This window comes from Pleurodeles waltl, chromosome 5 (assembly GCF_031143425.1).
Source record: "Pleurodeles waltl isolate 20211129_DDA chromosome 5, aPleWal1.hap1.20221129, whole genome shotgun sequence".
Taxonomy (NCBI): domain Eukaryota; kingdom Metazoa; phylum Chordata; class Amphibia; order Caudata; family Salamandridae; genus Pleurodeles; species Pleurodeles waltl.
Window position 1 is genome coordinate 1309282145 of NC_090444.1, and position 21423 is coordinate 1309303567.

The following is a 21423-nucleotide window of genomic DNA, read 5'->3' on the forward strand; positions in this document are numbered from 1 at the left end:
TTCTTCAGGTTGCAGGAATCTGATTTCCTGGGATCTGGGGTGCCCCTAAATACTAAATTTAGGGGGGTGTTTAGGTCTGGGAGGGCAGTAGCCAATGGCTACTGTCCTTGAGGGTGGCTACACCCTCTTTGTGCCTCCTCCCTGTGGGGAGGGGGGCACATCCCTAATACTATTGGGGGAATACTCCAAACTCAAGATGGAGGATTTCTAAAAGCAGGGGTCACCTCAGCTCAGGACACCTTAGGGGCTGTCCTGATTGGTGGGTGACTTCTCCTTGTTTTTCTCATTATCTACTCCAGCCTTGCTGCCAAAAGTGGGGGCAGTGGCGGAGGGGCGGGCATCTCCACTAGCTGGGATGCCCTGGGGAGCTGTAACAAAAGGGGTGAGCCTTTGAGGCTCACCGCCAGGTGTTACAGTTCCTGCAGGAGGAGTTGTGAAGCACCTCCACCCAGTATAGGCTTTGTTCCTGGCCACACAGTGACAAAGGCACTCTCCCCATGTGGCCAGCAACATGTCTGATGTGTAGTAGGCTGGCAGAAACTGGTCAGCCTACACTAGAAATCGGACTGGTATTCAGGGGGCATCTCTAAGATACCCTCTGGGTGTATGTTACAATAAATTGCACACTGGCATCAGTGTGCATTTATGGTGCTGAGAAGTTTGATACCAAACTTCCCAGTTTTCAGTGTAGCCATTATGGAACTCTGGAGTTCGTGTTTGACAAACTCCCAGACCATATACTCTTATGGCTACCCTGCACTTACAATGTCTAAGGTTTTGCTTAGACACTGTAGGGGCATAGTGCTCTTGCACTAATGCCCTGCCTTAGGGCTGTAAGGCCTGCTAGAGAGGTGACTTACCTATTACACAGGCAGTGTGAGGTTGGCATGGCACTCTGAGGGGAGTGCCATGTCGACTTAGTCTTTTTCTCCCCACCAGCACACACAAGCTGTGGGGCAGTGTGCATGTGCTGAGTGAGGGGTCCCCAGGGTGGCATAAAACATGCTGCAGCCCTTAGAGACCTTCCCTGGCATCAGGGCCCTTGGTACCAGGGGTACCAGTTACAAGGGACTTATCTGAGTGCCAGAGCTGTGCCAATTGTGGAAGCAAAGGTACAGTTTAGGGAAAGAACACTGGTGCTGGGGCATGGCTAGCAGGGTCCCAGCACACTTTCAATCAAAACTTTGCATCAGCAAAGGCAAAAAGTTGGGGTGTAACCATGCCAAGGAGGAATTTCCTTACAGTATGCGTGTGTGAAGGGGGTGGTGTGTATGAAGGAGGGGTCTGAGGAGGAAGGGGGGGGGGAAATGTGGGGAGGGGGCGTGGAAGACTCCTATCAGGGACAGGGAAGGGATTCCCTGTCACTGATAGTACCTAGTGAAGTCTCCAGCCCAGTGGTCGTTACCGCCGTGGTGGTCAGTATGGTGCATTGGCGGTTTGGCCTTAGCCAAACCGCCAATGTCATAATATGGAGAAAAGTACCGCCAGCTTGTTAGCAGGACTTTCCTCCATATTAGCGCCGACCGACGGGGTCATAATGACCCCCTTTGTCTTTTCAGAGTTGCAGTTTAAGTGACTGGCATGCATCCAATCCAGAACCACTAATAAGTAGGCTTTGAAGTGTTTCTGCGTGGCAGTCAAACCTTTCTCACAGGAAAGGAATAACAGAATATTGTCTGTATAGGAAACCACTTTGAATCTAAATGACTCAACCAGAGGGGCAAGAGGAGCCCTGTTGAAATTAAACAAAGTTGGATTTAAGTATGAACCTTTTAGCAAAATTTGATGAAATTGCTTGCTAGCCAAAGAGAAGGGTGCCAACCAGATCAACTGTGCTCTGTTATCCACAAAACGTTTCACACAGTTAACTGCCGGGCCATCTACCCTGAAGTCAGCAAGGTGCTTAAGTACAACCATATGGGAGGCAGTATTGAATACTGTGAACCAAACGAGAAGTATCAAGGTAGCATTCTTCGCCTAGTACAATGTAAACTGAATACGGTCAGATACTTCAAGCAAAGCTGTCTCCATGTTACGATGGAGACAGAAGTCAGATTGGATGGGATGCAGCTGCAGCCAGATTGGGCAAAATTAGGCAGCTAATTAGGGTCTAGGGCAGTGTTTGTTTTTTTTTGTTTAATAAGGGCACTGCTATAACCTGCTTCCAACTAAGCAGCACCATGCCCAAAAGTAATGTGACCTCACTGAGTGTCAGACTGACAACTTTTACTGCCATTGCAGGACTGAAGGAGGACATGAATCAATTCGGGAGTCAGATTTACATTTCAGAATGGCCAAATCTGATTCCTTTAATCAAACACATTGTGCAGTAACGAGTGTCTGGACAGGCTTCAAGGTATCTTCATTGAATAACATTTCTGTGGGTCTGCAAATAGATTATCTTGCCTATTTCAATTTACCCTAGTCACAGTATGTCTTTAAGAACACTGCCAACATAACATTTGTCGACATGAGTCAAACAAAACAGGTGCAACCCTTGAGGACAACAAGGGGGTGGCCTTCTTCAGTTATGTAGTCACTTCAAGAGCAGGAATACACTAACACCACCTCTTCATACCAATTATCAAAGCTCGCAGCAAATATGAAGAGCCTTACCTGTGAAGAGTACTCAAAATGTGTCCTCTCTCTAGATAAAACCACACAAAACCTTGTATAGCAATCCCACTGTCCTGACTCTCCATCAGTCTCCAAAGAGGCTTTTCTGCTCCCTCTCATGCTGCTTCAGGAATCCCAGATTGCAATGTAGGCAATCGAAACCTCCGAAGACTGATCTGAGTAGTGTAACACCAGTCAAAGCAAAAATACCCCACCATGTAAATATTCCACAATTCATTGGCAGCAGGGACGTTATGCTGTTTGCAGCTGATTATAAGGTATCAGGTACCCATTCTTCACAATCCAGTGGAAACACCACACCCAGTACCTTGTTGTTTCAGCTCTAACTACGCAATAGGAAGAAGGGCAGTAGGGCACGCACTTGTCAGAGCCTGGTTGCTTTCCGATCAATGTCCCTTCACTGGGTCAGCTGCCCCAGTCGCCTTGTAGAGACCGAAAGGAACAGGCAGATACGAGTTCCACCAGCTGAGCAGCTGCAAATACACCCACCTTTAGACTGTGCCTCCGGTGGTGCCATCATGCACTGTCAGCTCCAGGCTCTGGGATCTGTACCAAAGTGAGTCATGCTTCACCAGCTCCATCTTTCCAAGTGCAACCAGGGCCACTCAAAGTGTGTGCACAACCCACAGCCTGTAGTGGGCTCCACTCTGAGCCATTTTCTGCTAGTTTTTGTATTTATATTTGTATCATTTATAAAGCGCATATGACCCAAGGGTATCTAAACGCTGGGAAAAAGAAGGATTGCCCGGCTGTGCTTAAGCAAACGCCACAAATACATGCAGCAAACACCTGAAGTTGATAAAGAGCCAGCAAACCTGGTTTCTAAGTAAACAGCCATGTCTTTGGTTGTTTCCTGAACGTGACTTGTGCCTTCATACTACAAATTGTGTCCAAGAGGGAGTTCCATAATTTCCCCGCCGCCACAGAGAAGGCTTGATCACCCCATCTGACCTTATTGGTCCGATGGATACCACCCAGAAAAAGCCCTGCTCATTGATCTCAGGGGACGACTGGGCACATAGCAGTTCATAGTCGCCCTAAGAAATCTTGCCTTATGCACCAATCAGAGGGCTTTGAAAGCCACCCGTTTCCTGATTGGAAGCCAGTGCAGTTGGCGCAGCCTATCTGAGACAGAGACATGCCTGGGCAATGCAAGAACGAACTAAGCACACCGCCGCATTTTGGATCATTTGTCATATGTTCAAGGAAAGTTGATTGATATTAAGATACAATGCATTACAGTAGTCCAACTGAGATGTAACAAGGGCTAGGACTACTGCGATCCTTCATTCCTGCAGAAGCAGAGGGAGGATTTCCTTACGATCCGGATCAGCCAGAAATATGCGCTGACAGTCCTGTTCACCTGGGTGTCAAATGACAGACGATTATCAAACCAAAACCCCAGGTTTCTTACTACTGAAACAGGTAAGGTGCCACTTCTCTCTGCCACCATTGCTCAATCAAGATGGCATTATGCATCCCAAAAACTATGATCTCTCTTTTTCACCATTCATTTTAGACCATCTTCATCCAACCACTCACCTCCTGCATGCATGCTCAAAACCTAGTGGCCACGCTATCCCTATCATCCATGGTGGAAATGACGATATGGGTATCATCGACATCAGATGACAACTAGAAGCTGAATGAGCGAACAAGATTTGCTAAGGGAGCTACATATAGGTTAAAGAGAGTGGGGCTCAAAGAGGATCCTTGAGGAACTCCACAAGGAAGCTAGATAGGGGGAGCTTTAATATCTCAACATCTCACAATATAAGATTTGTAGTTCAGAAAGGATTCCAAAAGCTTCAGTGCCCCCTTCTGCATCCCAACCTGCTTAACCTGTGCACCGTAAGAACTGGAGAGATGGTGTCAAATGCCGCCGAGAGATCCAGCAGCACTAGGATGGTCTTTGCACTGGTCTTTGCACCGCCAAAGTCTATTTTCCACAAGTTGTTACAATTCTCACTCTCCTCTCTGACCACAGTGATTCTCCTCCAATCATCAAAGCTCCAATGACCAGGTTTGGTGATAGAAAATGCAAAATTTGGGCCATAGCAGGGGGATGAACATACAGAGAACACGGATCGCTCCATCAGCTGCTACCACATTCTTACATGTGGTTTTGGTAAGCATGTTTCTAATACAATGAAAATTTCGAAAGTCAGACAAACTGTGTTAATATTAAGTGTCTTAGATGCTGTTTTTCTGAACTTATAGAAAGATACTATGTCCTCTACTAAGGATATATGAGATGGAATTTTGTCTGGTTCCTGGCACTGAGTATGTGCCAGAAGTCAAACTTGTATGATCTTCCCTATGACCAGAATCCCTAAAGCAGTTCTCCTGTAGGAAGCTGCTATGGTTTGATCTTAAATGGGTTGTCAGGGTCTGGGACATTTTCCCCTAGCACATCTGTCTATGGATATTTCATCTTCAGTCATGAGTCATATGTGACTTTTGTTTTTCTAGACCTCTCGTTCTTTGGTATTCTAGGGGAGTAGCATATTGAGGATGAAGTGATGAAAGCTTGGGCATCATGAGATCCAACCAAGGCTTGGAACAACCTCCCCCTGCACCTGAGGACTGCACCGTCACTCCAACTATTCAGAAGAGAACTAAGGACCTGGATGTTCAAATAATCATTCCTTCACGCAGCAACATACAGCTCCAGTGCCTGGAGACCCTCGGGGATAATTTGCTGCACTCTAAAAATGTTTGCTTGATTGACTGTACTGCTTCAGGGTTACACGGTCAAATTTCTGGCTGCTAAGTAAGTGTTGGATAAATCCCCAATGTAAGAATGGGCATTGGCTACTCAGTCAAGGGTTTTGTTGGATCCAGAGAGTGACACAGTGTCTTGATTTTTTTTAATAGGAAAATAATGCTTGACACTGGAGTGCGGATCTCTTTGCCAGCAAAACCCTGATTAATTGGTATAGTGCCTCAGCTTTAACCAATTCAGCACATAAAGCTTAAGGTTGCATGGCACAACCTTGATCACTTCAACAATCACCACAAGCAGGAGCAGTAATAATGCAGAGTTTGGTTTGAGTAATCTTGCAAGGGGATGTGACCAGGTCCGCTCGAAGAGTAGAGAAATAAAGCTCCTTTGCCCTGTCGGAAAAAAAAGCTTAAGTCTTTTTTTGGTACGGGTCAAGCACCCCATTTAATTCTAAGGTGTACTCCCTTTTAGTCTCCTGTCTTCTTGTACGGCGTCTTCACATAGATTTTACCCTTCTCAAAAGCATTCGAAATTGGAAGGCAAGTTTCACCGGCATCATGATTTGTCTTCCAGGATTTTGTCCCACAACAAGAAAAGCATCTATCAAAGACTCTCTGCACAATGGCTCGAGAAGAGCAGATTAGGAGAGAAACACATTGACAAAAACGTTTAAAAGGACTACTACTGTTGTCATGAAAATAGTAGCGATGCCAACAGGTCTGCAAAGATTCATGGATAAAGGTAGCCTCAAAACAACGGAACAAGCTGAAAGGATCTTCAAAGTTGAGGTCAGGTGACTATCATTGGAAAAGAGAACTGTGTGGACCCTCGAAAGAAGCCATGGAAATTGAAAAAACTGACGATTTTGAAGAAGATTTTACAGCTCCAAAACTGTTTCCTCATCATACAGGTAAATTGTGGCTAAGTACCACTGAAGTTGATGGTGAGAAAGGTGATTTTAAATTTGCAATGAAAATATGCACACCAACCAAAGGGAAAATCGTTGGCACGTGCTGCACAGAATATCGCATGACAAACCTGACTCAAAACTTCTGGAAAAAAAAAAAAAAACATCAAGTAGGGAGCAGATGAAGTTGGAATCTCAAACTGGTCACTATAACTAGCACTGTACTTACAGGAACATAAACACAGAAAAAGAATGTGGGAGAGAGTGCATACGGAATGATTGCCAATGCAATTAGGAAACAAAGAAAGCTTATGCTAAGTATTTCCGGTATGTCCTTGCTATACAATGTTAAGAGAGAAACGTTTACCAAAAAACAGTGCTACTCTCGGGCTTCAAGAAAACAAGGAGATTACAGTATACCTTCTTGAAAACGAGAATCATAGATGACATGGCAGTTTTATGTTTTTTCATTCTACAGGACTGATGAGGAAAAGGAGTCTACTATTAGATACCAGAGCATTTCAGTAAATATACAGAGCAAATCACAACACCGACTGCATGCAAAAGTAACTATGGTGTTAGAGGTGGGTGCAGCTAGAGGAGATTCGTGGAGAGTGAAGACCTTTAGGGAAGACATCAAAAGTAAGACCACCATAACATCCAGCATTATTCCTTGAAACATGGACGACCAGGAGGATTCATTAACTTGTACATCTGAATCCGTGTTTTCTTCCGCCATTTCTCCCAAAATAATATGTTAACCCCTGTCAATATTTTTAACTTTCTCAGTAAAGACCCAAAGGTCACAAGTAATAAAACATGGCATGAAATGGCACCCTACATTCAGACACAACGATGAAAAATAAGTGAGATGGCCCAGGATGTCGCAAATGCAGACAAACCCAACAAAAAATGATTTTTCCGTCAAAAGTAAGCCTAGGGAGAGGCTGACGCAGTGGGGGAGGTGGCGGGATGCTTGCCAGGGGAGCAGGAAAAAAACACACATGATTTCTCTGCAGAAGCACCATTCCTGGCGTTACTTTATCAATGAAAACATAATTTCTGTAGTGAGTTGTCAAATATATTTTACTATGATTTATTTAGTGAAGCGGACTAAAAAATAAACGACAGTAAATGCTTCCCTCCTATAGCTATGTTTTTTTGTTAAACTATTTTTAAAAGTCAAAATGTATATTAAAAAAGAGTTACGGGATTCGCCATAATGTTTAAGAAAATGAGAAAAAAGGGAACTGCTTTTTCACCGTGTACAGGCTGCAATATCTACAGGCTTTGGGGGTGTAGCTAAATAAGGAAGAAGACACGGATAGCATCGATCTGTTCACCAGGTGTAGTCAGCCGAACGACCTGTGGTTTATGCAAATGAGAAGTTTGGCACCTACCAAGAAACCAAGTTAAGCAAATACAATCAATGTCTCTGAGGTCCATAATGCATAAAATCACCGACACTGACTAACTGGGAAAAGACTGCGTGCAATGTCTGCACTTAATTGAGGCGAGCGAAAAGTGGTGCACCAACATACTCAAGAGACTTGAATCCATGGACATTGTGCTTTAGTCCCGTCAAATGTTGTGTTTTACAGCGCAATTTCCGCTAATAGGCTTAGAAAAAAAACATTCATGAAATATTCCAGCACTTCCATTCTCTCAAGGGGTGAGCTGCATTGTTGCCTGCTCTAAGTGAGAAAATAGTAGCCAACTGGCAAGTCGTCAACGCAAGTGTCCAAAAAATATGTAGAAAATGCAAAGATAAATAATACATGGTTCACATGGTCTCTCATTCTCAACACCATTTATTTGTACTTCTAATTTACTTCCTTTAATTTTTTCCATCCTGCTCCTTCCAAGTTGTTTCTCAATCATATGTTATAACTTAAGGTTTGCAAAAAAGAAACAAACAAACAAAAAGTACATTGTCTCACACAATACTGTAGAGCTGGAGAAACCTTACAGGTTCATACCGTTGTGCTGCCACTCAAGTTCAGAAATCATGGAGGGCAGTCTAATCTTAGCTATTAGGGATTCAGACAGTGCTACTGATCATCCCTCAATTATGTGTCTGTATATATATATATATATATATATATATATATATATGTATATAAAATGTTGTTCCCCAAAACATTTCTCGTTTTATAAAAACACACATTGTGCTGTCAAATGCACAGTTTTCAGTTGAGAAAAAAATAGTATTTTCCCCGCCAAACATAAACCTTTAATTTGCATTAAAGTTGTATTGTTCCTAAAATAACAGTTTTACAATATTTGTAGATGCAAGTTTGATTTTTAAACGCCAATTTATCATTTCATCATGTCCTGACATGGACTACTGCTACACATGAATAGACTGACTCGCATGTCAAGTGTGGCCACCTCATACAATGGATGCACATTATAAACTAGAAATTACCACTATTCTGCCTGTGAGACCAGCAAAGTGTGGGAACTATTATACCATGAATTTCCAAAATATGTCAGGAAATGCTGCTACCATTCCAGTGCTCTCGTTTTGCCAGGTAGGGCCACCATCAGACCATGTCCCCAGGGTGGGCACCATTACGCCACCGATGGCCTCCCTGCACCGGGCCTTAATACCATTATACTATGGCCTACAATGGCATGGGTGGGCTCCATTACGCCATGGTTGACCTAATATGCCAGTATCAACCAACGACATACCAGGATCAAAACACCACAAGAGCAAAGAGTTACTGAAACGTAGACATCAATGATAAAATGAAATGACACATTTTGTGAATAAGTGTTTGATATAAAGTCAGAAAATGCCTAGTTCTGAACCGCCTATTTCTTGATAAGTCGACGTTTACCTACTGATACGAACTGAGACATTAACACAAAGATAGGAAACAACAACCAATCTCTAATTGGAACACAAATGAGGACATACCCCACGCGTTAATTATACAAACTTTATAAAAGGCCTCATTGTACACTATTCCATCATGGGGGAAAACTGACAAAAATGAAGCATTAAGATCGATCAAAGGACCAAGTACAAGAGAACCGATAGGTACCAATTACATCGTATTGACTTTTCAGTCTTTGTTTGAAAAACGAGTAAAAGTTAATAAACACTACAAAATATGGAAAAGTTAATGCGTGGTCTTTATATGGCATTACCCACCCGTAGACAAGGCAGCGTAATAAAACTCCACTGTATCAGAGTGTGAATAATGAAACATTACTCATATAGCTTGCAATGTCTAGAGATGTTGTAAAAATTCATAATATCCTTTAGTACGAGCAATAAAGGCGGGAAATTATATTTCATCATGAGATACTTTGCTTGAGGTGCAATGTCTGGTCGACTACAGAGCAGTGAAATAGTAAACAGCGTTACGACTGACAGACAAAACGTATTATGAAGTCTCTCCTTCAGGGTCATTACTTCTTAACACATACAAAACAGAGACATAGAAAACAACAGGATGATCTCGGTTTATCAAGATGGGGCCAAGATACTCCGTGATGCCGTGTCATCAACCAGAGCTACCAGTAGTAGAATGCATGTATATTTAGGATTACTGGGTCTTGGCAGAGAGGGGAGACTGTTGTCCGTAACAGAAGTAAGAGAATTTAAAAACACAGTACATTTTTGTTTTTAACACAAATTGGAAAATGTGATGACATAACTAATGTATACAATAGCAAAAGCCTGGGTCCACTTAAACGCAAACAAACTAGGGCAGTTATGCATTAAATAACTAGTTTAATACTATATAATAGAGTAAGCACGGTAAGCCATTCTCAGCCATATCAACGGGGGCCACGGACGCCCAACTAAAGATGCAGTAAGCTACACAGCCTGAGCTTTGCACCAGTTTCGTGTTGTGTGAGTTTAAACACCTTACCTGAGGTATGATCAGGTTGCCCGTTCGATAACTGACATGAAAACCATAAATGTAATTATATACGGATTCAAGGACTTCAATAAAACGTAAGGTTTAGACCCAGATTAGAACTTTAAGGTTCGTAACCATTGCATAAATCTACTTTAAGAATAAATAAAACAAATGCTGAATATAGTATTGTTTTAAGTGTTTTAATATCTGTAACTAGCCACACCCCCCTTTTTAATCTGTGTTCATGACAATTAAGAATTAACGTGGCTACTTCTTGCACAAACACATGAAAGCGTGTTTTGTAATGGCTATCTGGAGGACGCACACACCAAGGCCCACCCCACCCCAATCAGAAGTGATTAATGGCTTATTTGTGTATGCTTTAGTAGTGTTACAGGAGTTCGTTCTAGTGATGATGGTTAACGACGGAGAAGTGTTCTCTTTTCAACATGTAAATGTAAACTAGAAAATAGTTAATTTTAAGGATGCTAAACGTTTATGACTGAGTGTACTGTACACTTTATGGATTGTCCTGTGTTTGCACAAAATTGTAAAGTCTCCTTTTCTTGTTGGTGTTCTAATAAAGCACATATACCCCTGATGAAGCGCAAATGATGTATGGAAGCGCTAAATTAATAACTGCACTAGAGAATTGATGCATTCAACTTAAACCACTAATATTAAATCATAATCTCCAATAACAAATATGATGTCTGTAACAATTATTAACAAATACAGACATTTAATCAACATAAGAATAATATTATCTCAAATGGAGCAATACAAATATTGGAGTTAGTTAACAAATTACTGTTCTGAGGTCAGCTGCAAGTGAATGCATTGCAGAATTCGGACAAACTATTTCAGATCGTGTCACAAGAGAAGTTTTGCCAGCGGTGGGCACCAAGGAATCATGCCATGGAGGGCCCCCTCATTGTAAATTACCATCAAAATGCCAGGCCCAGTATTTCACCAAGAGTGGGCACTAGCATGCCATGGATGCCGTAGTACTACCAGAATTGCCACCAATATTCCTGGCTAGCATTTTGTCAGACTTGGTGGACTACCAGCATGGCCCCAATATTCCTAGAATTACAGACAACAGGTGTTATGCAGACACACATCCACACATATTGTAAGAGACTGAGGTATTAGTTAAGAGGGGTATGAGAATCCACCTCAAATAGTTATCACACTCCTTGTCCGGGTAAACCACAAAAGACACTAAATAAATCTGTGTTTAACCCTCTGGTAGCTTGGCAGAAATCAGTAAGGCTTAACTTAGAGGCAATGTATAAATTATGCATGCACTACTAAAACAGTAATAAGTTGAAATGCAAAAACTAAAACTCCCAAAACGAATTAGAAAAATAGATTATAATATAATAAACAAAATGAGGAAACCCCAGAAGAGGAACTGGACTTTTCAATTCCTAAAAGTTTAAGTGAAAATAGCACCAAGAAGCGCAAAGTGCCAACAATAGTCAATGGTTGTTGTAGAACAGGACAGGATACTGATCGCGAGGGAGTGCAGGTCAGATATGCCAACCATGTTCATCCTTGTCAAAGATTGTGCCTTCTAACTTTAGTCTGTTAGGTCACAATCCATCACAGAAGTGGATTTCTAATGATCATGAGGACCTCAGGAGATGCATGTGGAGAATCACAGTGTTTCAAGTTGAGACCACAGCAAAGTCCAGTCCTGATCAGCTTCAGAAAAAGGCCTCTTGCAGCCCCTGTAGCTTTAACAGGAGGTCAGCCTTATAGCCATTGGAGTTCACTTCTATGTCCTGGGTACAAGAGGGAGATCAGGTCCCAGCAGGTCCAGTCTTCAAGGCCCTTCTCAGATAACAGACAGCAGCAGGTCCAATCATCTTCTGTTCTTCTATAGGTTCCGTAGTGATCTGATGAAAAGTTCTGGAGTTGCCACATTCATACCCAGTGCCAGCCTGTGGGTGGCGGACAATCCTTTGTCTATCTTGTAAACCTGTTCTAGACAATTCCCCCTTCTCCCCTGTTTTTGGCTCCAGCCTGGCTAGAGAAATAAATGTGGTGTGTGTGTGTTGTCAAGTGTATTCAAGGAAGGAAGGTAGGTATAGCTTCTCCAGATATAGGGGTAATTAGCACCCAAAGCACCAAGAGATTTCTAACTATCTCTTGGGCCCTCCTGACTGTAAAGGGAATTAACTAGGAAAGTGCCAGATATTTTTATACACGTACATACTGGATCCCACAATCAACTGTTGCAACAAAGTACTACCTGGTTCCTGCAGGGTTCCCAGTCACCACTGGTGCGTTCACTGGTGAGTGTGACTGACCAATGGTGAATCGTGACACCCCAGGGTGATGTGTGAGGACATGACATACATTTTTGTATGAATCCCTGGCTCATACATATAGATAAACCTACAGGCCTCTAGGTCTCCGTGAAAGAAGTCGGAGAAAAGTCCAGAGTGGATAACTACTGACATATTGGTCTTGTCTGTTTTTGTGTTGGTACAGACTGTGATTAGGGAGGACGCACATGAGCCAGCCCGAGTCAGCCTTTCACTCCCCTGACCCTACCAAAGAGGGCACTTTTTTATGATAGCGTCTCCCCGGCCATCTTTTCGGGAAGACCCACACCTCCAAATACCTATGCCGGTTGCCCACTGTCTGGGACCAATACACATCTCACTTCAGGGAGTCAGCAGGGATCGGGTAACAACTGGACACTGGCAGTAAGGAAACTTAAGGACTGGGCAGGAAAATGACAACTTTCTAAAAGTGTCATTTACAAAATAGTAAATTAAATGAAAATGTCACTTACCCAGTGTACATCTGTTCGTGGCATTAGTCGCTGCAGATTCACATGTTTGGCACAGTCCGCTGCCTGGTGTTGGGCTCGGAGTATTACAAGTTGTTTTTCTTCGAAGAAGTCTTTTTGGTCACGGGACCGAAGGACTCCTCCCTCTTTGGCTCCATTGCGCATGGGCGTCGACTCCATCTTAGATTGTTTTCCCCGCAGAGGGTGAGGATGGAGTTGTTTGGTATAAATAGTGCCCATGCAATGGAGTGAATATGTATGTATGATAAGAGTTTCTAATAATTTTTTACAAATGTTCAAATGTTTAAGGTTTATGATCTACTTCTAAACGGCTACAGGCTTCCCGGGGAGGTGGGAGGGTACATGTGAATCTGCAGCGACTAATGCCACGAACAGATGTACACTGGGTAAGTGACATTTTCAGTTCGATGGCATATGTTGCTGCAGATACACATGTTTGGCATAGACTATAAAGCAGTTACCTCGCCTAAAAGCGGTGGTTTAGCCTGTAGGAGTTGAAGTAGTTTGGAATAATGTTCTTAGTACAGCTTGGCCCACTGTAGCTTGTTGTGCATTTAGTACGTCTACACAGTAGTGTTTAGTAAACGTATGAGGCGTAGACCAGGTTGCAGCCTTACATATTTCGCTCATAGGAATGTTTCCTAGAAAGGCCATTGTAGCACCTTTCTTTCTGGTTGAGTGTGCCTTTGGTGTAATAGGCAATTCTCTTTTGGCTTTAAGATAGCATGTTTGAATGCATCTGACTATCCATCTAGCAATGCCTTGTTTAGAGATTGGATTTCCTATGTGTGGTTTTTGAAAAGCTATGAACAGTTGTTTTGTTTTCCTGATTAGCTTTGTTCTGTCAATGTAATACATTAGTGCTCTTTTGATGTCTAATGTATGTAGTACCCTTTCAGCCACAGAATTTGGTTGTGGGAAGAACACTGGCAATTCTACTGTTTGATTTAAATGGAATGGTGAGATTACTTTTGGCAGAAATGTTGGATTTGTTCTTAGAACTATTTTATTGTTGTGTATTTGAATAAATGGTTCTTGTATGGTAAATGCCTGTATTTCACTTACTCTTCTGAGGGATGTGATTGCAATGAGAAATGCGACCTTCCAGGTTAGATATTGCATTTCACAGGAATGCATGGGTTCGAAAGGGGGACCCATGAGTCTTGTTAAGACGATGTTAAGATTCCATGAAGGAACTGGTGGTGTTCTTGGTGGTATAATTCTTTTTAGCCCTTCCATGAATGCTTTAATAACTGGTATTCTAAATAGAGAGGATGAATGAGTAGTTTGTAGCTAAGCAGATATAGCTGCGAGGTGTATTTTTATAGATGAAAAAGCGAGATTTGCTTTTTGCAAATGTAGTAAGTATCCTACTATGTCTTTAGTAGAGGCATGTACTGGTTGTATTTGATTGGCATGGCAGTAGTAAACAAATCTTTTCCACTTAGATGCATAGCAGTGTCTAGTGGAAGGTTTTCTAGCTTGTTTTATGACCTCCATGCATTCTTGTGTGAGGTCCAAGTGTCCGAATTCTAGGATTTCAGGAGCCAAATTGCCAGATTCAATGATGCTGGGTTTGGATGTCTGATCTGTTGTTTGTGTTGTGTTAACAGATCTGGCCTGTTGGGTAGTTTGACATGCGGTACTAGTGAAAGGTCTAGTAGAGTTGTATACCAAGGTTGTCTTGCCCATGTGGGTGCTATCAGTATGAGTTTGAGTTGGTTTTGACTTAACTTGTTTACTAGATATGGAAGGAGAGGGAGAGGGGGAAAAGCGTACGCAAATATCCCTGACCAATTCATCCATAGAGCATTGCCTTGTGATTCGCGGTGTGGGTACCTGGATGCAAAGTTTTGGCATTTTGAGTTTTCTCTTGTTGCGAACAAATCTATCTGGGGTGTTCCCCAAATTTGAAAGTACTTGTTCAGAACTTGGGGGTGAATTTCCCATTCGTGGACTTGTTGGTGGTCTCGCGAAAGGTTGTCTGCTAGTTGGTTTTGTATTCCTGGAATAAATTGTGCTATTAGGCGAATGTTGTTGTGAATCGCCCACTGCCAAATTTTTTGTGTTAGGAGGCACAATTGTGTTGAGTGTGTTCCTCCTTGTTTGTTTAGATAATACATTGTTGTCATGTTGTCTGTTTTGACAAGAATGTATTTGTGTATTATTATGGGTTGGAAGGCTTTTAACGCTAGAAATACTGCCAACAGTTCTAGGTAATTGATATGAAATTTTGTTTCGCGTATATCCCATTGGCCTTGAATGCTGTGGTGATTGAGGTGTGCTCCCCACCCTGTCATGGAAGCATCTGTTGTTATAACGTATTGAGGCACTGGGTCCTGAAATGTCCGCCCTTTGTTTAAATTTTTGCTGTTCCACCATAGAAGCGAGAGGTATGTTTGGCGGTCTACCAACACCAGATTTTGAAGTTGACCCTGTGCCTGTGACCATTGTGATGCTAGACACTGTTGTAAGGGTCGCATGTGTAGTCTTGCGTTTGGGACAATGGCTATGCATGATGACATCATGCCTAGAAGTTTTAGCGCAAATTTTGCTTGTATCTTTTGGTTTGGAAACATAGTACTTATTAGCTTGTGGAATGCCTGCACTCTTTGTGGACTTGGAGTGGCAATTCCTTTTGATGTGTTGATGGTTGCTCCTAGATATTGTTGTGTTTGACACGGTTCTAGGTGTGATTTTGTGTAGTTGATGGAAAACCCCAGTTTGTGAAGGGTTTGTATGACAAAGGTGGTGTCGTTTGCGCATTTTTTTACTGTGTTCGTTTTGATTAGCCAGTCGTCTAGGTAAGGGAACACATGTATCTGTTGTCTCCTGATGTGTGCTGCTACTACTGCTAGACATTTTGTGAACACTCTTGGTGCAGTTGTTATTCCGAATGGCAACACCTTGAATTGGTAATGTATTCCTTTGAATACAAACCGTAGGTACTTTCTGTGAGAAGGGTGTATTGGTATATGAAAGTACGCATCCTTTAGGTCTAATGTGGTCATGTAATCTTGCTGTTTGAGCAGTGGAATGATGTCTTGTAGTGTGACCATGTGAAAATGGTCCGATATGATGTAGGTATTTAGTGTCCTGAGATCTAATATTGGTCTCAATGTTTCGTCTCTTTTTGGAATTAGAAAGTACAGGGAGTAAACTCCTGTGTTTTTTTGTTGTACTGGTACTAATTCTATTGCATCCTTTTGCAGTAGTGCTTGAACTTCTAGTCCTAAAAGTTCTAAATGATGTTGTGACATTTTGCGTGTTTTGGGGGGGATGTTCGGTGGGAAGTTGTGGAATTCTATGCAATAGCCATGTTGGATTATTGCTAATACCCAATTGTCTGTTGTAATCTGTTGCCAAGATTGGTAGAATTGGCTTAGTCTTCCCCCCACTGGTGTTGAGTGAAGGGGTTGCGTGACTTGAAAGTCACTGTTTAGGTGGAGGTGTTTTTGGAGTCTGGAATCTTCCCCTACTCCTTGGGAATTGACCCCCCGATATCCCCTGAAACCTCCCCTTTGGAAGGAACCCTGATATGGTGTGGTTCTTGATTGTTGGCTGGTGGTGTCTGTGGGTTGGCCACGAAACCCCCCTCTAAATGGAGTTTTTCTGAAAGAGCCTCTGCTCTGCGGGGAGTAGAGTGCGCCCATGGCTTTGGCCGTGTCTGTGTCCTTTTTAAGTTTTTCAATGGCTGTATCCACTTCCGAGCCAAACAGTTGTTTCTCGTTGAAGGGCATATTAAGGACAGCCTGCTGGATTTCAGGTTGGAAGCCTGAAGTGCGTAGCCAAGCGTGTCTCCTTATGGTGACAGCAGTGTTGACTGTTCTTGCTGCAGTATCGGCTGCGTCTAGTGAAGAGCGGATTTGATTGTTTGAGATCGTTTGTCCCTCTTCCACTATTTGCTGCGCCCTTTTTTGGTATTCCTGGGGAAGATGGTCTACGAGAAGTTGCATCTCGTCCCAGTGTGCGCGGTCATATCTGGCCAGCAGCGCTTGTGAATTTGCGATGCGCCACTGGTTGGCTGCCTGTGACGCCACTCTTTTCCCTGCCGCGTCAAATTTTCGGCTTTCTTTGTCCGGAGGTGGGGCGTCGCCAGATGTATGTGAATTTGCTCTTTTGCGAGCTGCCCCTACTACCACAGAGTCGGGTGGTAACTGCGAAGTAATAAACACTGGGTCTGTGGGTGGTGGTTTGTATTTCTTATCCACCCTTGGGGTGATGGCTCTTGATTTTACGGGCTCCTCAAAAATTTGTTTTGCGTGCCGTAACATCCCTGGTAGCATTGGGAGACATTGATATTGGCTATGTGTAGCCGAGAGGGTGTTAAACAAGAAGTCATCCTCTATAGGATCGGAATGCAGTTGGACATTGTGGAAGTCTGCAGCCCTAGCCACCAGTTGCGAGTATGAGGTACTGTCCTCTGGCGGTGACGGCTTTGTGGGGTATGACTCGGGATCATTGTCCGGCACTGGGGTGTCATACAGGTCCCAAGCGTCTTGATCCTGATCGTCATGACTTATGGTAGTTTGCGCTGGTGAGTGCATTTGTGGCGGTGTTTGTGCCGGCGATGCCTGTGGAGGAGAGGGCGGAGGCGTGACTTTTTTAACCACTTTGGCTTGTGGTTGTGTGTCATCCTTTGGAAGTCCGATCCTTCTTTTCCTCATGATTGGGGGAAGGGTTGATATCTTCCCTGTATCTTGCTGGATGCACAGTCTCTTTTGTGTGTAGTCCGATTCTACACTTTGGAGCTCTTGTCCAAATTTGTGCATTTGGCCACTTAGTCCTTGTTCCTCTGAGTAGGATGAAGGTGTGGTATTTTTCGGCGCCGAGAGAGAATCTTTTTTCGGTTTCGGCACCGACAGAATTTTTGTTCCTTTCGGCATGGATTCTCGGTGCCGATGTTTTTCGGTGCCGGTATCTTGTTTTTGTCTCTCGGAGCCGCTTTCTCGGCTCCGAGGTTGCTCCATGGCGGTCCCTCGACCGGAGTCGGGTGTCTTCGCTATGGGCGTGCCCTTTTTCGGCCCCTTCGACGGGTCGCCTGATTTATGGGTCGAGCCATGGCCTGTTGGCAGTGGCGTCCCCTGGGCTTTCGGTTTGTCGATGGATTTACTTTTCGACGTCTTACTCACAGTTTGTTGCTGTTGTTCGACGTCGGAGTCTCCGGATTCTGATTCCGGAACCGAGAATGTTTCCTCTTCGTCGTCGAAACGTTGTTTTGTCGACGTGGACGCCATTTGGTGACGCCTGGCTCTTCGGTCCCGGAGTGTTTTTCTGGACCGGAAGGCTCGACAGGCTTCACAGGTATCCTCCTTGTGCTCGGGGGACAAGCACAAGTTACAGACCAAGTGCTGATCTGTATAAGGATACTTACTGTGACATTTTGGGCAGAAACGAAACGGGGTCCGTTCCATCGGCTTCGATGTCGCACGCGGTCGGGCCGACCAGGCCCCGATGGGGGATCGAAACTGCCCCAAAGTCTTCCGATGATCGGTGTCGATGTACCTAACTATCCCGATACCGAACGGAACAATACCGACGCTTTCTTCCGAGATTCTGACTAACTTTCCGAACCGAAACACGGAGCGAAAAGGAATACGTCCGAACCCGACAGCGGAAAAAAACAATCTAAGATGGAGTCGACGCCCATGCGCAATGGAGCCAAAGAGGGAGGAGTCCTTCGGTCCCGTGACCAAAAAGACTTCTTCGAAGAAAAACAACTTGTAATACTCCGAGCCCAACACCAGGCAGCGGACTGTGCCAAACATGTGTATCTGCAGCAACATATGCCATCGAACATCCAGTTTCACCCATTAAGTTGAATTTTAAATTGCTAGTAAAAGGAGTCTTTATTTTTTTTCACGACCTGCTCTCTAACTGAACTTAGCCCTTATTAAATGTAATAGGGTTAACTAGTGTTTGCCTATGGAAAGCATGCCTTGCCACAGTGAAGAACAGCTTTGGCAATTTTTCAAAAATGTAAATATACATGTCTCCCATTTTTTAAAAACTATGCACTCTGCCCTATGGGCATTTAGGGCCTACTTAAGGATGGGATTTAAGTATAAAAAAGGAAGATTTAGGCCTTGAAATAGTTTTATTTTGCCAGGTCCAAACAACAGATTTAAATTGCACTACAGGGTGCAGTCGCAGCCCTGAGACAGGTTTTACAGTGTCTCTTTAGTGGGTGGCACAATGAGTGCTGAACTCGCTAGTAGTATTTAATTTATGGGCCCTGGGTACACACTAAGGACTTACAAGCAAATTAAATGTGCCAATCAGGGATATGTCAAATGTATCATATTTAAAAGGGACTACCCCAGCACTTTCACCTCTGGTTGGAATGAGTAAAGTTCACAGAGTCCTAGGGTCTGCAAAAACGGTTCAGCATAAGAAAAGCAAAAATCTGGGGTGGCGCTGCAGAAAGGGCAAATCAATACACACACATGCATACACCCACACAGAATTCAATACACTTTTCTTCTGCAGGATGTCTGCAACTGTGCTGCTCTGGCCCCTTTAGCTCTCTCCTTTTGGAAGGCTCTGATACTCATTATCTGCTCATATCTCATCCAGTCACATTTTATGCTACAAGACAGGCCCATCATCACAAATAAATTGTGACTGATATTGCCAGCTTTGGTTGGGCTCTGTGGACTGAACCATACTACAAGTGTGTTAACAAGAGTGCCAATGGTAAAGAAATGGGGATATCAACTGTCCCCTTACAGAACTATGTAAGCTATCTGCAGGCCCTTCCTCTTCAAAAAGAGGTCTGCAGTTCCCCACTCTAAACTCCCAAGTGCATGTGTGTGCTTGCCTCATCCTGCAATACTGCCTGAATGCAGATGCACTGTTTGTGTTTTTGTTCCAATCTTATCACGCAAACAATCTGAAACTGTACGCTTCACAAGGTAAAACGTCCCCCTGAGCAAAGGAGGGGAGCAAAACGATGGGTAAGAGCCCAAATGCCACACTGCCTGAGCCAGGGGCTCGCAGTGTGTGCTCCGGGGACCCATTGGGGGGTCTGTGAAGCCTCCTTAGAAAGTCTGTAACTGCTTAGAAAATGAACTAATACTAGAAGATTAACAAAGTGTATATAAATAAAGTGGCTAAATGTACAACTGAGAACTTTAAAACGTTCTGTAAAGGTCAAGTTATTTGAAATTGGAGGCAAAAAATAAATTAATATACTCAGCTTGATTTGTGAGAGCAGTGCAGATTCATCAAACAGAATATAGTATGGACGATGTGACTTCAATTGAATTTAGAAAACCTCCAACCTTCCTACTAAAATTAAAATGTTTATTTTTTATTTGCAAATTAGATAAAATGTGTTATAATTTGTGTATGTGTTTGATGGAATGGTTGCTTCTTTATTTTTTGTGCACTGTTTTGCGTTTCAAATCATCTACAATGTTTAGGTCAGGCTCCCCGGCTTCCAGTAATGACTCAGTAGGGAGTCCCCAGATTGCAATAATGATTCCGTGGGGGCTCCTGGGTCCCAGTAGTGTTAAAGTGGGGGTCCACAGAAGTCAAAAGACTGGGAACCTCTGGACTAAGATAAAACATCTGTCTTAATATTACAGAAATTGTTTTTTTTTCATATGTTTCTTCAGGGCTTATCTCTTGTAACTAAAAACTGGCTAAAAGATTCTCCACAGGGTTATTAATGCTGTGGAAAGTGACATTTATTGGTGCTGCCTTAAATGAGTAATGTTTTGGGATCCCCTCTTACTTTGGCAAACTGGGCAAGTTCAAGAGATAAGATAGAAGCTAATGGGGAATGTAGAGAAAAGCGAAGTTAAACACAAAGTATTAACCTATAAAAGAAAGTTCAATAAAACAGCTGAACGATTGTTAAGTATTTGATGACAGTATGTGATGCAAGGGCCAGATAGCCATTAAATTGGAGAAGGTGTATATCGAAGGCCAAAGTGGCAACTCCTGGTGCACTCTTGCGTTACTCAATAAGGAAAAGCAAATAAAAAAATAAGCTTTAATAATCTGGAAAAAAACAAGCAGTCTGACCTTGTCTTCAGACTCAAAGATGGTGCCCTGACAGTGCTGAGATTTTCACCAAGTCTAGTATGGGAACTTTGGCTACACTACTAAGCTCCATTCTTATGGCTTTCCTAATATAGGCTTGTCAGCTCGTTCCACGTCACCAGTACACCAAGCTTCCTATCTTGCATATTTATGTTGTTAATCATTGTTATATGGTGTGATAGTCCAGTTTGTTCACTGGAATCAACCCCTGAAAGCAACTCTTAGAACACAGTGGGCTGTGAAACAAAATGTCAGAACTGCAGGGTCCTACCAACATGGAGTTGTCAGCAACACCGTCCAAATCAGGCCTCTGATTAGGCTCCACCAATAGTGGTTGTATGAATGACCTTAGCTTTAGAATTCATTTTAGCATTCTCCCAAAATATATCAATTTATT

At 43.1% G+C, this 21423-nt stretch overlaps 1 protein-coding gene across 6 annotated transcripts in view; it reads right to left on the reverse strand.

Annotated features, from left to right (window-relative positions):
- The window catches only part of USP45 (ubiquitin specific peptidase 45), an 883181-nt gene that overhangs the window by 718929 nt on the left and 142829 nt on the right, over positions 1-21423 (reverse strand). The gene's annotated exons all lie outside the window — the stretch shown is intronic.